Here is a 15,667-nt window from a genome sequence, read left to right as displayed (position 1 = left end):
GAATATCATTACTTGTTCTAGTTCAGCCTGTTGTTTTACCAAATAGTAGAATGGACGTATTAAATGAGCTTAACCTACCTATTTTGCATCTGTTTAATAAGTCTTTTCAAAGCAATATTTCAGGATTTGTATAGGATGTAAGAAGATATTAGAAACAATTTCAATCATTTTGTTTGTGTTGGTTAAGCCTTAAAGCCAAAGTATGGGATCTCTATGACTGGCTGCTGAATGTGGGAAGATGGAGTGTAGCTACTATAAATTTTTATAAAAGTAAAGAAAGGAGGATTTTCTGAGCACACATAGCACTCTTCTGTTAATAAAATGTATATATCATAGCATTATATTAATCTTCAGGCAGGAAAACTGACTGTAAATTTAGGAAATTATACTGCTGTTTATATTTTTAGTCCCAAAGCAATCTTTAAAGTGACAGCTTGCCATTAGTTAATGTTTACAATTGATGAGTAAAATTATTTCTCCTAAGTGGATTTCGTATGTTTTAGTAAAATGTGGTATAAAGGAAATTTATTTTAATGGAATAATGTATTCATAACACAACAGATATTATGCTATTCCTACCGTTCACTTCGAGAAAAAAATTTTTAGGGAATGCAGTTTTGGACCTTTAAGTTTAAAGATGTGACATACTTTTTCAGTTACAAGTACTAAGATATTTGCTAAGGGTTTATACGTCAATTTTTAAAATTTCTTTTATGACCTTGAAAACATTCTTGACAAATATTAACTAGTTGGGCAAAATTGGTTAAACTCCTACATTCTTTCAGCCAAGAAATAATCATTGAAATGAATTTAAAGATTATTTATCTTTATTATTTCACCATACATGTCAGGTGGCTGACAACTTCTATGTGCCTCTGAATATAATGTAATATATTTAAACAATTATATTTATTTTTTTCTATTTTTATTACTCAACTAATGTATGTCCCTTATAGAAAAAATAGCAAGTAAAGATAAACATCATTTATCTGTAAAACTATCCTGAAATGGAATTATATTAATCATAATGTAAAAATATTTTATGGTGAAATATTTCACATATACAGAAAGGAAAAAAATATTGTAACATTTTGACCCATTACCTTTAGATTTTTTAAAAAAATATTATATTTATATATTTATTATATAAAATGCACAGTTGAAGCTTTTGTTTGTAGCTTTTCCTATTTCTTGTCTCTTCTTTCCTTCCCAGTGTTAATCACCATTCTAAAGATGGTGTCTACCTTTCTTGTCCGTGTTTACTACATAATATGTGTCTGCAAATGTTATGTAGCATTGTTTTTCATATTTTTAAGTTTTACACAAGTGCTTTCATATTGCAGGCATCATTATGCAACTTGTTTTTTGCCTTTTAGTATTCTGTTTTTGGATTTATTCTTTTTAATTTATGTAATACCTAGGACATTTAATTTAACTTCCTTTGTGTTCCATTGTAGAAATATGGTACCATTTCTTTAATTCTCCTAGCATAATTTAGATTATTTTTTGTTATTATTGTTTGAATGTGTGTTTAACAAATAAGATCATCCTTATATATGGTATATATGTGCAAAATTTCCTCTTGTAAATGTTGAACGTTTACCTAGAAGTGCAACCGTGAAAGATGATGCCAGTTTCTTTGATAATACAAAATTAAAAACCAGGTTATTTTATATATTTACACACCCAAATTAAGATTAGAAAACTACTAGTTTCTTAACACTTATTTCTTTTAGGATCTCAAACCTACACACTTCATAGTCTTCTATTTCTTGTTTTTAAAGAATTTTTATTCATCTTTCATGAATTTATCTTTCAATTATTATCGTTATTGTATTTCTCCGCATTAGTTTTCTTTGCTTTTTATTCGTTTATTTTCATTAAGTGACTCATCCTGACTGGGAAGTGTTCCTTGTCTGTCTCTTTTATCTCCCTCTCTGTCATCTCCTTCCATCGTCTCCCCTCCCGCCTTAACTGTCTCTGGTCTATCATTCGCTCTAGATTCAGCCCTGTTTGTCTGTTCTGCAGTTACTTCCATTTCTACTTTTCAGGATTGTCAGTCAATAATCAGATTTTATAACACAACATTTTAAATCAACTATAGTTTAATTTAAAAAATAAAAATAGAAGAATCAGATTTTATGTATCTCCTCAGAGATATCAGAGAATTCAGTCACCTACTAAAAGGATTGGCTCAGTTCTCTCAACTTTATCCTTTCTGTCCTCCTACTCCCCAGACATGCTGCTTCATTTAGTCTGAAAACCCAGGCAGCTGCTGGAAGATGTTTTTTTCTTTTTTTTCTTCCAGACTCCTTTTATAAGTGGGAGAACCTCACTCAGATCCTGGTCATGCAACCATCACAGGGCACTTATAGTCCCTTTACCTCAACATGAACGAGAACCCAGTAAACACACAGCTTCAGGCTTGTTCTCTATTTGACATTTATGTTTTGGTACATGGAAATATTTCTTTTATTTTGAGTCCAGTTATATCTTTTTAAATTTCTGTTTTTACAATTTACCTACAACTGCCAAAACTTGGAGTGGGAGGTGAAGGGGGAGGAAAATCCTACATTTACAATACTATCCAGAGTTCATATTATATTGATACCTGCTTTTCAGTTTATATGTCATAAATACGTACTTATTTCAATACACCTACAAACTATATTATTCTTTCGGTGACTCTGTAATAGACTTTCATATGGCCGTACCATACTTTATTTAACTAATGCACTGTAGATCAGGATTTATTTATTTCTACATTTTTGTTACCATAAAAACACTACAGTGAAGACCTTTTAATACCTATCTTTGATACATTTGCTCAATTTTTCTCTTAAGATAAATTGCTACAGGTAGAATTTGTGGATTAAAGATGTATATCTTTGAGACTGGAAAATGAAATGCAGAAAAAGTTTTCAAAAACATTATTTTATCTTTAAAACTGGAAAATAAGATTTAGAAAAAAACATGTGACTAAATCATTATTTGGAATTCAATCTCAGAGATTAAATTGATATCACAATTAATAAGAAGTGGCAAGTGTTTATTCAGCACTGTATTATATATTATAGATATTATAAGAAACTAATTTTGAAACTTTTGGTTTCCCCAGAACTTCTTTACATTCTTAAAAATTATTGAGGACACCAAAGTGCTGTTTTAAATGTGGACAATATCTGTCAATATTTATCATATTAAAATGAAAACTGAGAAGCTTTAAATTATTTATATGTTAATTCTTTAAAAATAACATTAATAATCTCATTGCATATTAATATAAATAACATTTTTTAAAAAGTAAAATACTCTTTTATAAAACAAAAACAGTTAACATTAAGAGTGGCTTTGCTTTACAATTATCCAACTCTCCTTAGTGTCTAACTTAATTGAAGACATCTGACTTCTCATAACTGTTTCTTCATTCAATCTGTTGTGAAACATTTCTTTGGTTGAAACATGTAAAGGAATCCAGCTTGTCATATTATATAGTTGAAAAAGGAAAAGCGTTTGCAGATTAATCATGGATAGTCTTTATTATTACACCAAACCCAACATGTGGTAGTTTCTTAAATGTAAACTGCATTTTGAAATCTGAAAAATTCTAAAAGAAATAATTTGTCATACTCTGTTTTGTTAAAGTCTATCATTATAGCTTCACTTTGAACAGATTTTGGGATATCATGCATTGCTTCTTTGGGGAAGATAGGTTCACTGAGTTATGTACATCTTCCAAATGTTGACAGATTCTATTACTTAACAACAACAACAAAAATCATATTTGTTACTATTACACAAATCTCATCAGAAAGGTCTTTAGAATTGGAAAGCTGTCAAACTCACCTTGGTGAGTACAAGTGTTCCAAAATTATAATTTTTACTCCTGATTTCAGATTTTATCATTGGAGAAAATGTGCTGTCCATTGTTTTTCTTAAAATGACGGGCGCATACCACATTCAGTATTAGATCACTACTAAATGCCTGTCATTTTTGATGCAAGCTCAAGTTTAGTTCAGCTATATGCGTGTGCACTCTTGTCTACTTTGACTGACGATGTAGATTCTGTGTTTGGAATAAGGATAGCTTGCACCTTAGCTAATAGGAAGCATAATTCTGCCTTGATGTGTGACAACTTAGTAATTTGTTTTTTGAAAGTTGCCCTCGGCTAACACTTAATATATGCCACCAATTATTTAAGATGTGTTGAGTCAGATTTCCCCAGTGTTTGCATAATAATTAAGCAACTTCTGAAAATGTTTTGAGTTAAAATTTTAATATAGCTTTCAAAGATATCTAATTTAGGATTGGGTACTGGAAGAATCTGACTCAGTTTATTATATAATTGGTGGTGGAAGGGCATTATAAGCAATACCGTGGTGTGAAAATGGAGCATTGGTGTCATAAGAAAACAATAATGAAGCTGTAATAGACAGGTAATTCACCTATCTTGAAATGAAATAACCAATCAAAATTAGATGTTTTGGATTCTCCACCTTTCCCCCCAAATACCACAACAATCCATGCATAGTAGAAAATATCCAGATAGCTCACAAACATCATCCCTCCCTGACTTTCCTTCCTATGTTTTTCTAATATTTCCAGTAAACGTCACCTCTCTTCTATTTCAGCAACTGTGGCAATTAGGCCACTTTGGTTGAAAATACCAGAAACTCATCCTGTTTTATTTAACCTTAAAAAATTAATGGCACTGGAAAAACTGGACACTGTGGACTAAAGAATCAATCTGGATGACTTTCTCACTCCATATACAAAAATAAACTCAAAATGGATTAAAGACTTAAATGTAAGACCTGAAACTATAAAATTCCTAGAAAAAAACATAGGCAGTATGTTCTTTGACAGTGGTCTTAGAAATATGTTTTTTTTTAATATGCCTCCTTAGGCAAGGGAAACCTAATTAAACTAAAATGTTTTTGCACAGTGAAGGAAAGTATCAACAAAATTAAAAGGCCACCTACTGAATGAGAAAAGATATTTGCAAGCAACATATCTGATAAAGGGTTAATATCCAAAATATAAAAAGAGCTCAAGCAACTCAACATCAAAAAACAAACAACCCCATGGAAAACATGGGCAGATGACCTAAATAGACATTTTTCCAAAGAAGACATACAGATGGCCAACAGGCACATGAAAACATTCTCAACATCACTAGTCATCAGTGAAATGCAAATCAAAACCACAATGAGATATCACCTCACACCTGTTAGAAAGGATATCATCTAAAAGACCACAAATAGCAAGTGCTGGAAAGCATGTAGAGAAAAGGGAACACTTATATACTGCTGGTGGGCATGTAAGTTGGTGCACCACTATGGAAAACAGTAGGGAGTTTCCTCAAAAAAATTAAAAATAGAACTACCATACAATCCAGCAATTCTACTCCTAGATAAATATTTATCTGAAGAAAACAAAAACACTAAATCAAAAAGACATATGCACACCTATGTTCATTACAGTATTATTTACAATAGCCGAGATACGGAAGCAACCTAAGTTCCCACTGATTGATGAATGGATAAAGAAGATGTGGTATAGATAGATAGATAGATAGACAGACATAAAGATAGATATAGTGGAATATTACTCAGCCATAAAAAAGAATGAAATCTTGCCATTTGTGACAACATGAATAGACCTAGAGGATATTATGTTACGTGAAATAAGTCAGAGAAAGATAAATACCATATGATTTCACATATATGTGGAATCTAAAAGGCAAAACAAACATAAAATAGAAACAGAGTCATAGATACAGAGAACAAACAGGTGGTTGCCAGAGGGAAGGTGGGCAGGGGGGATGAGAGAAATAGGTGAGGGGGATTAAGAGGTACACAGTTCCAGTTACCAAAAAAAAAAAAAAATGAGTCATGGGTAGGAAATGTACAGTGTGGGGAATATAGTCATTAATTATGTAATATCTCTGGCGACAGATGATACTTATCGTGGTGATCATTTTGTAATATATGGAAATATTGAATCATTTATGTTGTGTGCCAGAAACTACCACAGTGTTGTAGGTCAATTATACTACATAAACAAACAGACCAAGAAACAAACTCATAGAAAATGACATCAGATTTGTGGTTACCACAGGAGGGGGCTGAGGGGAAGGGGAATTGGATGAAGGCAGTCAAAGGGTACAAACACCCAGTTATGAGAAAAATAAATACCAGAGATGTAATGTACAACATGATAAATATAATTAACACTGCTGCATGTTACCTATGAAAGTTGTTAAGACAGTAAATCCTAAGAGTTCACATCATAAGGAAGTATGTTTTTCTTTTCTTTTGTATCTATATGAGGTGATGGATGTTCATTAAATTTACTGTGGTGATTACTTCATCATGTAAGTCAAATCACTACGCTGTACACCTTAAACTTATGCAGTGCTGTATGTTAATTATATCTCAATGAAACCGGAAAAAAAATAATTCATTGGAGAGATGTTTGCTAAAATAGAAAAAGGTAAATCTACTCTGAGGCTTACAAGATGTATATGACTTATTTTGTCAAAATTCAGGTAATTTAAAATTCTATTCCTAATAAATAACATAGGGAATCAGATACAATTGTATCAATAGTTACCTGATCTGTGCCCATTATGGTAAACTATTCTGGGAGCATTCTACATTGTTATTTCTTTTGGGTAATAACAGCTAGAAGACACACTTTAAAAAAGGACTGACAAAACAAACAAGTTGATGACTGAACAAGTTGTCATTTCAACTATTGACAGTGCTTCGTGATTCTGGCATGATGAAGTGTCCCACTATTTATAAGCTAGTCATTATCTCCACACTCTAAATAAAGATACAGAATTCAGTTTAATAAGCATTAATTGACTATGTTCCTGGCCCAAGATACAGTGCCAGGGACTGAGGGTACATAGCTCCTGGCACAAAGGAGCTCTGAATTTTGTTAGGGAGAGAGTTGTACAAAGCAAACTCTAATGCCAGGCAGTCTGTGATAAATACTATAATACAAATTTAAGGATGTTTGATGGGAGATCAGAAGAAAGAATTATCTTTGGCTGGGAAGAGAAGCTGACGTCTTCACATAGAAGCTGCACCTCAGATAAAGGCTGTATTTTGACAGCTGAGAATGGTGAGGTAAACATTTTGAGCACAAGACAAACTTAGTCTCCAATACCTGGTCATGTGGCCATATTATTAAAAAACACAGCAGTCTGGGGATACCCGGCAGGTGGTGCACAAAGGTTACTGGGAAGGTGAGGAGAAGTATCAATAACAAAAAAAAGGCAGGAGCACATTCAAGTGAATTCTGAAAATTCTGTTTCTTCCTGTGTCTTTCTGCTTGGATTTTCAAATGCAAATAAGTTACTTTCTCCCCATAGATCCAAAATAGATTCTGGAGAGAGAAAATTGATTCGTCCATTCATACTATCTTTCTCACTGAAAAAGAGTGCAGTTGCTAAAAGGGAGAACAGGGCTGAATTTCTATTTTTAAAATTTATTCAACAAACATTGGTTATTTAATATGAGCGAAAAAGTGAGCTGAGAGCTAAGGGTACAATGGTGGAGAAAATAGAAACAATTCTATTCCATACAGAATATATGATTCATTTGGGGAAATGGACATTAAATAGCCATAGAAACATTTAATTATAAATGGTTATAATGCTCTGAAGGAAAAGTTAAGAGTATGATTAAAGGGGATTTCAGATATTTCTGATTTATATCATAAGTCAGGTTGGTGTTTGTATTTCTCTCAATGGTAGACATGGATTTTTACAGTAAATGATTATTTGTATATACAGTTTGTCTTTCATAATAGCGATGTTCAGGAGTATGAACTTTGAAGTATGTATTTGGTTAAAATTCTGGCTCAGCTAATTATCACCTAGTTACTGTGATCTGATCCTGTTTTTCTGTAGAGACAATAATTGCCACCTTATAAGGTTGTAAAAAATTAGAATAAGCGTAAACTTATAAGAATAAGGTTATTCTAATACAGATAACATTTCTTAAATTAATTAATAATAGAATGATCAACACCACCATGGAATTTCAAGCTAACACAGGTTATCATTCAGAAAACACATCTCTTAATCTGTATCAGCTAAAATATTGACAAGCTAATAATAGATGGTTGACAGTGTTAGTTTTTAAAGTTGGTATTTAATTAAACATTCTCTCTCTTACCCCATCCCCATCCCCTGCAGTTAAGAACTAGTTGATAAACAGAAGAGTGTACCTCTAAATACCAGTTGTATTTCTGGAAATGCTGCAATGGAGAACATGACTGGAATCTAAAGCCAAATTGGTTACCAAACATTATCTGTACCCCGCCCCCCTCCCCCAGTCTAGACGTTGAGGTGATCCATCTGAGGAAAAGTATGTCTACCTAAACAGAGATAGATAAGGGTAATCATTCTATCTTATCTTTGAAGTCTGATAGGAGGAGTCTCGTGAAAAAAATGTCTCTAAGACCTGCCTCTTAGAAGTTAGTCTGGCCTGACCAAAGTCTGCTCTGCAGGTGGAAGCAGACACACAGCAGAAGGCACCTACCGGTCCAGGGATGAAACTATTCTTAAAGAAGCACAGAGTGACACTGAGATGCTCACGTTCAGTTTCCTTCCCCCAAGTCAGAAATGTCACCATGGTACACATCCCCCAGGAAACACGATGACAGGTAAATACAGCCATCACAAAGATCCATCAAGTGCAGTAATAACGAGGGCAGTCTAGACCAGGGATACATGGAATTACCTGCACAGAAAGGTGAATATGAAGTGGGACATCAAGAACAGCTTCTATCAACTTTACACTGTGGCCTAACACCACTTATCGCTGTGTTATTCTGAAATAAGTTTGCTCACCACCTTTGGCTAGTGGCCAGTTTGTCTCTACATCAAGGGCTTGCTTTTTCTTATCAAGCATATTCATACCATATTCCACTCGACCTATAAGGTTGTCTCTTTGTAAAATCATTCCCTAGGACTGTGATAGATTCATGTCATTAATTTGAAAAATTCTGAAAATAGTTTTCTTATACAAAAATCTCAGAAATAAATAAAACATAAATATGACAATTCTATAGTTGTTAGTTTAGTATTTTGATCTCGACATCTAAGCACAGGAAGATAGCTCTCAATGAGTACAGAAACTATTCATTTTTATTTTATTTGAATATTCATATATCCACTCATTTAATTAGAAATAGACATGCTGTGGGGTAGGAGGCAAATTGAGAGAAAAGGGAAGTGTGTGTGTGTGTGTGTGTGTGTGTGTGTGTGTGTGTGTGTGTGTGAAAAGGAGATGGATATTGAACAGATACTTTAGTTATGGGCAGCAAAATAGAATTGTTGAATGACAAACATTAGAAAGTATTGCTTTCAAGTGGTTTTTTTAAAGATGAGCGAACTGTGACCCAGAAAAAACAGTAGCATAGATTCTAGGCAACCTAACCCTTGATCCTGAGCTTTATCCATGTGACGACACACATTCCCACCTGTCTGCCCCCCACCATGTCCCATGATTTCCTGCCACAGAGCTTCAGATTACCTTGCTTAGAATTCCCCCTTTAAATTAGAGCACTGAAATATCCTGTGGAAATCCAAAGGATAATAATGCCTTAGAACGATTTTATCAAATTATGTATCTGTATTCTCTGAGAAATGAAGTTAGGAGGGAATGGGTCTGAAGCACATCTCAATGGTGTCAGAGTAATAGACTTAGGCACAAGGCTTGTCAGTCACAATGACAAGGCTGCCTTTCATTGTGAATGAAACGTATGAGAAGCACTGAGCCATATGTGGTTATGAAGGGGATATGAAGGACTTCACTTACTTAACAATTTCGTTATAAAACCAGGCATACTCAGATTTAAGACTTAAGCTTTAGAGCCTGACCTATACCATCTTGATCCTGTAATCTACCATGTGTATCTTGCCTTTCCAACTAGTTTAGCAAGTGCACTGGAATAAGAACTGGTTTTCTACATCTGTAGCTGATGTGAAACTCAGCCCACAACTCAGGAGCACAAGAAATATTCATACCTTTTAAAATTTATATTGGAGGTAAAATTGACTCTTCCTATGATCTCACCAAATTGGTAGCTATTTAATTTTGGAAAATTTTAGATTATTCTTTTTTCCTACATTCACACTAAATTCAGAAGTCCACTGGTGTTTAGGAAATGGATGAAAGGTCTCTAAATCACAAGGCCATTTTGTTCATCTCTCACCAAATGGTTTCTAAATCACCACTCTCTTCCAGGACCTGTCCACTGAGGGCTTGTTTATCTCAGGAAGTTTATCCCTTCGCTAGCATTTAGTTTTCCTGAAAGACTCTCACCCCATCTTGTTGTGTTCTTTAAAGGGGTGGCCTTTACAAGTGTTTGGTCTCTTTAAAAACTTCAAAACTTAGGGAAGAAAAGAAAGACCTATTGTCTTTAATAACTTTGGAATTCCATTTATGATACAATCCTTGAGTCAAGGAAGTACCTGCTTGAGTTAAGAATAACAGCATCTGTGGAGACCATATCCAAAGTCTTTACCTGCATCATACACACACCAAATCCCACCCTTGTGTTATTTCTTGCTTTCAAGGCTACTTAGATATTTAATCTAAATTTTATCTTTATAAATATGATAGTGGTAGGAAAGAAAAACACAACACAACTTGCACTATGGCATTCTAAAGTGCAAAGCATAAAGTAGCCACATGTGAAATCTGTTTTAGGCTTCCCAGTTCACAAAGAAGTTAGCCTGCACTTCTGACTAGAGTCCTTTGAGGTCTCAGGGAGTTCTGACTGTCTTCCTTTTAAGGTACAAGACATGACTTGTACCATGCCACTAGTGTTTTCAAACCCCTTTTCTGCCAGGTGGTAGTATTTGTGTGTTAGTGTGTTAGTTCTAACCATAGTGTTTTTGACACATCAAGTGATAAAGCAACATGATCCTTCACTATAAACCTCTGGTTCATTTTATCTCAATGACTAACTTTTTCCCATGCAGGCATCAACTTCCTTTTCCCCTCCCACCTCCGAAGGAACTGCCTGATTTAATTAGGCTTCTCTGCTCTTTCCAGCCTTGGTGAGCCCTACAGTCAGTAATAGGAACTAAACATTAATAGGAAGAGTAGGATATAATCTGTAATAGGGGCTCCCTTCATTATGAAACATCTCCTATTCATTATTTATATTAATGCATAATTAAGTAGCTGTCTCTTTAAAGCCTTTACTTATATCAAAGATCTATCTCCAGAACACCTCATTTTCCCTGAGAGAGAGTGAGAAAGAGTCCCTACAGTATTCGCTTTTTAATGTAACTATTAAAAATGCAACACAGGAATTGAAAATGTGGCTAAATCGTTTAGTAACCTCTTTTGACATTTTCATTACATCTCCTATTACTGGAATCAAAATGAGAATAAGATTATTTCAGAAGTTTAAAAGGAACCCTCCATGGCAGTCTATGCACTGTGACACGCAGTGTAGAATTTCATATTGTTGAATTTATCGTATTTAATAAAAAACAGGAGAGAATGCAGGCAACTTTTCATTTTTCTTCCCTGGGGACCTCTCTCTTGAATATATCTGGGAACAGGCTTCTCACCAGTGGCTATGGGAGCTGAGTACCCTTCACTGAAGATGTTATAGTGAGGATTCAAATGTGCAGTGAGAGACTAGACTTACTATCATTAAAGCACCTTTTAATTCTAATATTCTATGATTTACTATGGTTACACAACTAGCAGGTAGCCTTTTAGAGGGAGTTTTCCTCTTTGTCCTGTCCTTCTGAGACAGATGCATAACCACAAAGTAAGTGTGAAGCGAGGACTTTTAAAATGTTCTGTGTTTTCTACCACCAGCCAAATGATATTTTTCTCCCAGACGTTGGGAGAGTCTCACTGTTGTGGCCATGAGCCTCTAGCATTAGTGGCCAACAGCCAAATAGTTCCTGTTTACAGAACTCTTGTTATGTGCCGGACATAGTGTTTACTGTCTTACTTACATTATGTAAATTAAATTTCACTATAATCCTAGGATTTTAATACCATTAGTATTCCTTTTGACGAAAGCAAAAGCCTTACTTAGTCCTATTTCTTACTAATGCCAGGGGACAGTGTGAAAGTCGTTGGGCTGGTGGAGGATGCATAGTGTAAGCCAAAGATCTGACTTCTTACCATGGCGTCAGTGTGGAGGAGAGGCGCGCTATTTCCTCTTGCTTTGTGCGCAAAGGCATGTACCAGTAGTCTGTGTTCAGCTGGTGAGGCATTCCACCATTTATACTTTTATTCGTTCATGTATTCATCCATTCACCAATATTTATTCATTGCCTTCCAAGTGCTAAGCATTGTGCTAGCTGATAGAGATAACATAAAGAATAAGACAGACATGGATTGTGCCTGGTAAAGTGTAGAAGTAAATGAGAGACTGAGATCATCCTAGATTAATGGTAGGGAGTTGGGGTGCTAGGAGGAGGGAGTAGCTTTGGATATCCTAGTCAGGGACCATATCGTAATAAATACTATTATATTTATTTGTCAGGAACTTCTCAGGGGTGATTTATCAAATAGTTGACGTCAGAAACACAGTCCTTGATGTTGTGGGGGGAAAATCTAATCCTCTCATGATGTGATTCCTCTGTCTTGCCCAAATCATCTGGCTAAGGCTCTCCTTTCGCCAGACATCACTATTGCTTAGGGAGTGGCTGAGAAGATACCTTTAGGCCAGTGGGCTACTTCTCTTCTCCATGTGTCAGTTTTGTAATGAAGCTGTCAGCCAAGGTGATTTATCTTTGTATCATGTAGTCCTTTAAGAATTTCTTTCTTGGATAATTGAATGTCACTCATCCAGGGAAGCTCCTACTTCCTGCATTAGGATGTCAGGGGATGCATGGCAATCATGAGCCGGATGGCCACATATGGCCGCGCACCATACCTTACAGGAGTGCATTTGCAAGGCTGATTATCTTGCGGGGAGAAGCAGAGCAGCCTACCAGCTGGAGACCCCAGAGGGCTGCAGAATGTGCAGAAAATGCCTTTACCTCACTAACTGTAAATGCAAAATTATAAAGTTAAATGTTGAGGCATGCCAGAAGAGTTACTTTTGCAGTATCCTTGCTGCCCTGACATGCCTTCACCTCAGTGGACTACAAACAAATAGAATGTTGAAAGGAATAAAGACCCTTCATTTGTATCACTGCACTGGTTTTTACTCCCATCTTGCTTGCCATACTTTGTTGTGTCCAGATACTTGAAGCATTCTCCAGAAATTAATTTTAGGTGATGCATGTAAGTCAGTATTTTATTCGATAGAAAAGGTCTGAGAGGAGAGTGAGTTAACAGTGATAACCTTTGGATGGTGGGATTATGATATATTTTAATGTTCTTTTTTGGCTTATCTGTAGTTTTAACTTTTTGCAAATATGTATGAGTTACTTTTGTGACATCAACAAAATTAGTTTAAATTTTTTAAGATTTGTCAATCCAGTAAATTGAGAAGAAAGTATGTTATCTAAATAAAAGAAATAACCAGTTATCACAAATTCCCAAATGTTGGGATCAGTATTCTAACTACGGAATATATGATATTAATATTAGTTACTTACATTTTCCATTTGTCTTTAGACCACAAGTTGGAAAAAATGGAATGCTATATTGAAAGTAGCAGAAACTGATTTTTTAAAAACCTTACAGTTCTAAGTAATGAATTTCCCCATTTTGTCATTTCCTTTTCTAAAATACCTCTGCTTGTTATCATATTCAGGTTTTTTTTCATGAAATAAGTTTGGTGTGCAAGTTCTGGGTGTCTCTTCATTAGCATCCTCCTGCTGTTCACATTTTATTGATGAAACAACCCCATCACCCGCCTACCAGCAGACACTTAATTCCTTCCCAGAATCCATCTGCTTTTCATGGGCTTCAGAAGCCAAATTCCTTTGCAAAATCAACTCTAACAAAGGCTTAATTCCATGGGTCTATTAAATACCAAAGATAGTTAGCTATTTTGCAATATCAGAAGCTCTGAAAGTGTGTTTTTGCTATGATTATTACTAACTTGATTGGGGGGGAGGGGCGGTGATTAGGGAATCCAGGTGCTCCCTGTAAAACTAGCCATTCAGATTATGAACACAGACCTGGCAAGTTTGGCTGCTTTCATCCATCAGTTTTGCTGTCCTTCCTTCTTTCTTTCTTTTTCTCTCCTTCCCTCTCTCCCTTCATTTCCTTCCTCTCCCCTTCCTTCCTTCCTCCCTCCCCCTTCTTTCCTTCCTTCTTCTTAATGATAAATGTAACAAACATCTTATTGGCCCATTTATAACTTACTTGTATCAATATCAGACAGCTCTTGTCAATCAGAGTTAATCCAAGTGATCTTCAAAGGAGGAACATTTATAGAAGTTACATGAAATGGAATGTTGCTGTGTTATTAATTTTGAGAATCCAGAGTTCTGAGAAAATTTAAACCTGTACTGAGGTGAAGTTCAAATGCATTTTAAACTTGTAGTCTTCTGTGTTATGTTATATATATACATACATATCAGCATTCTCTATATGTGTTAATATCAAAGTATTATAAACACAATTTAGCTTCTGCTCTCTGATTGTTTTTTCTCCCTTTTCATATGTGACACATTACATTTATTATCTAGCAAATGAAAAAATGCTCAACTGTTGATCTAGCTTAGCCCTGGAACCCTTTCTTTTCTCTCTCCACAGTTACTGCTTTATTTCATCTAGCCTCATGCCTTTAGGTACTAATTGTACTTGGATCACCCCAAATTTATATCTCCAGCGTAGATCTCTTCTCTGAACTCCAGACACATAAATCCAATTGCCAAACTGACATCTCCACTTAGATGTCAAATAGGCATCAAATTGAACAGGTACAAAGCTGTCTCTATCCATAATCTAATCTTCTTCTACTACAGCCTTGCCTTTTCAATTAATGGCAACTTTATCCTTCTGGTTATTCAGGTCAATATCCTTGATGTCATGCTGGTTTTCTGTCTATTTTTACATCCCATACCTAACCACCAAGAAATTCTATTGGCCAGACTAAAAATATATCAGAATCTGGTTATTACATAATCTCCAACACTTTTTACCTCATCCAAGGAATGATAATCTCTCATCACCATTACTGCAAATCTTCAGACTGGTTTCCCCACTAGTGGTCCTGTTTTCCTACTGTCTATGGTCTGTTCTCAACAGAGTAACCACAGTGATTAAAATAGACTCAACATGTCCTTTCTGCTTAGATCTCTCCCCTGTTTCTCTATTTCCCTCAGAGTAAAAGTAAAATGTTTACGTGATCTAGTGCCTCACTACCTCTCAGACCTCACTCCTGTTACCCTTCCTTTGTCTACATTCTACACCAGCCACACTGGACTCCAGATGGTTTTACAAACAAGTTAGACCTTTATTTCTTACCTATGTCTAAAATACATTTCCTTCAAATACCTACATGGTTTGCTGTCCTGCTCCTTACATGTCTTTGTGACGTGAGAAGAGAGGCTGAGTGAGTTAAAGGCAACGAGCCTGGAGCCCAGTGCCCGGCTACCTGTGTTAAGTCCCGTTCTGCCACTTTCCAGCTTTATGAATCTTGGGCAAGTTGTTAACCTTTCTGTCCTTCCCTTTCATTTTCTATACTATGGAGTTAATAACAATA

The sequence above is a fragment of the Phocoena sinus genome, chromosome 5 (assembly GCF_008692025.1).
Source record: "Phocoena sinus isolate mPhoSin1 chromosome 5, mPhoSin1.pri, whole genome shotgun sequence".
In the NCBI taxonomy this organism is placed as follows: Eukaryota; Metazoa; Chordata; class Mammalia; order Artiodactyla; family Phocoenidae; genus Phocoena; species Phocoena sinus.
The sequence above is the reverse complement of the archived record's forward strand: the minus strand, read 5'-3'. Positions refer to the sequence as shown.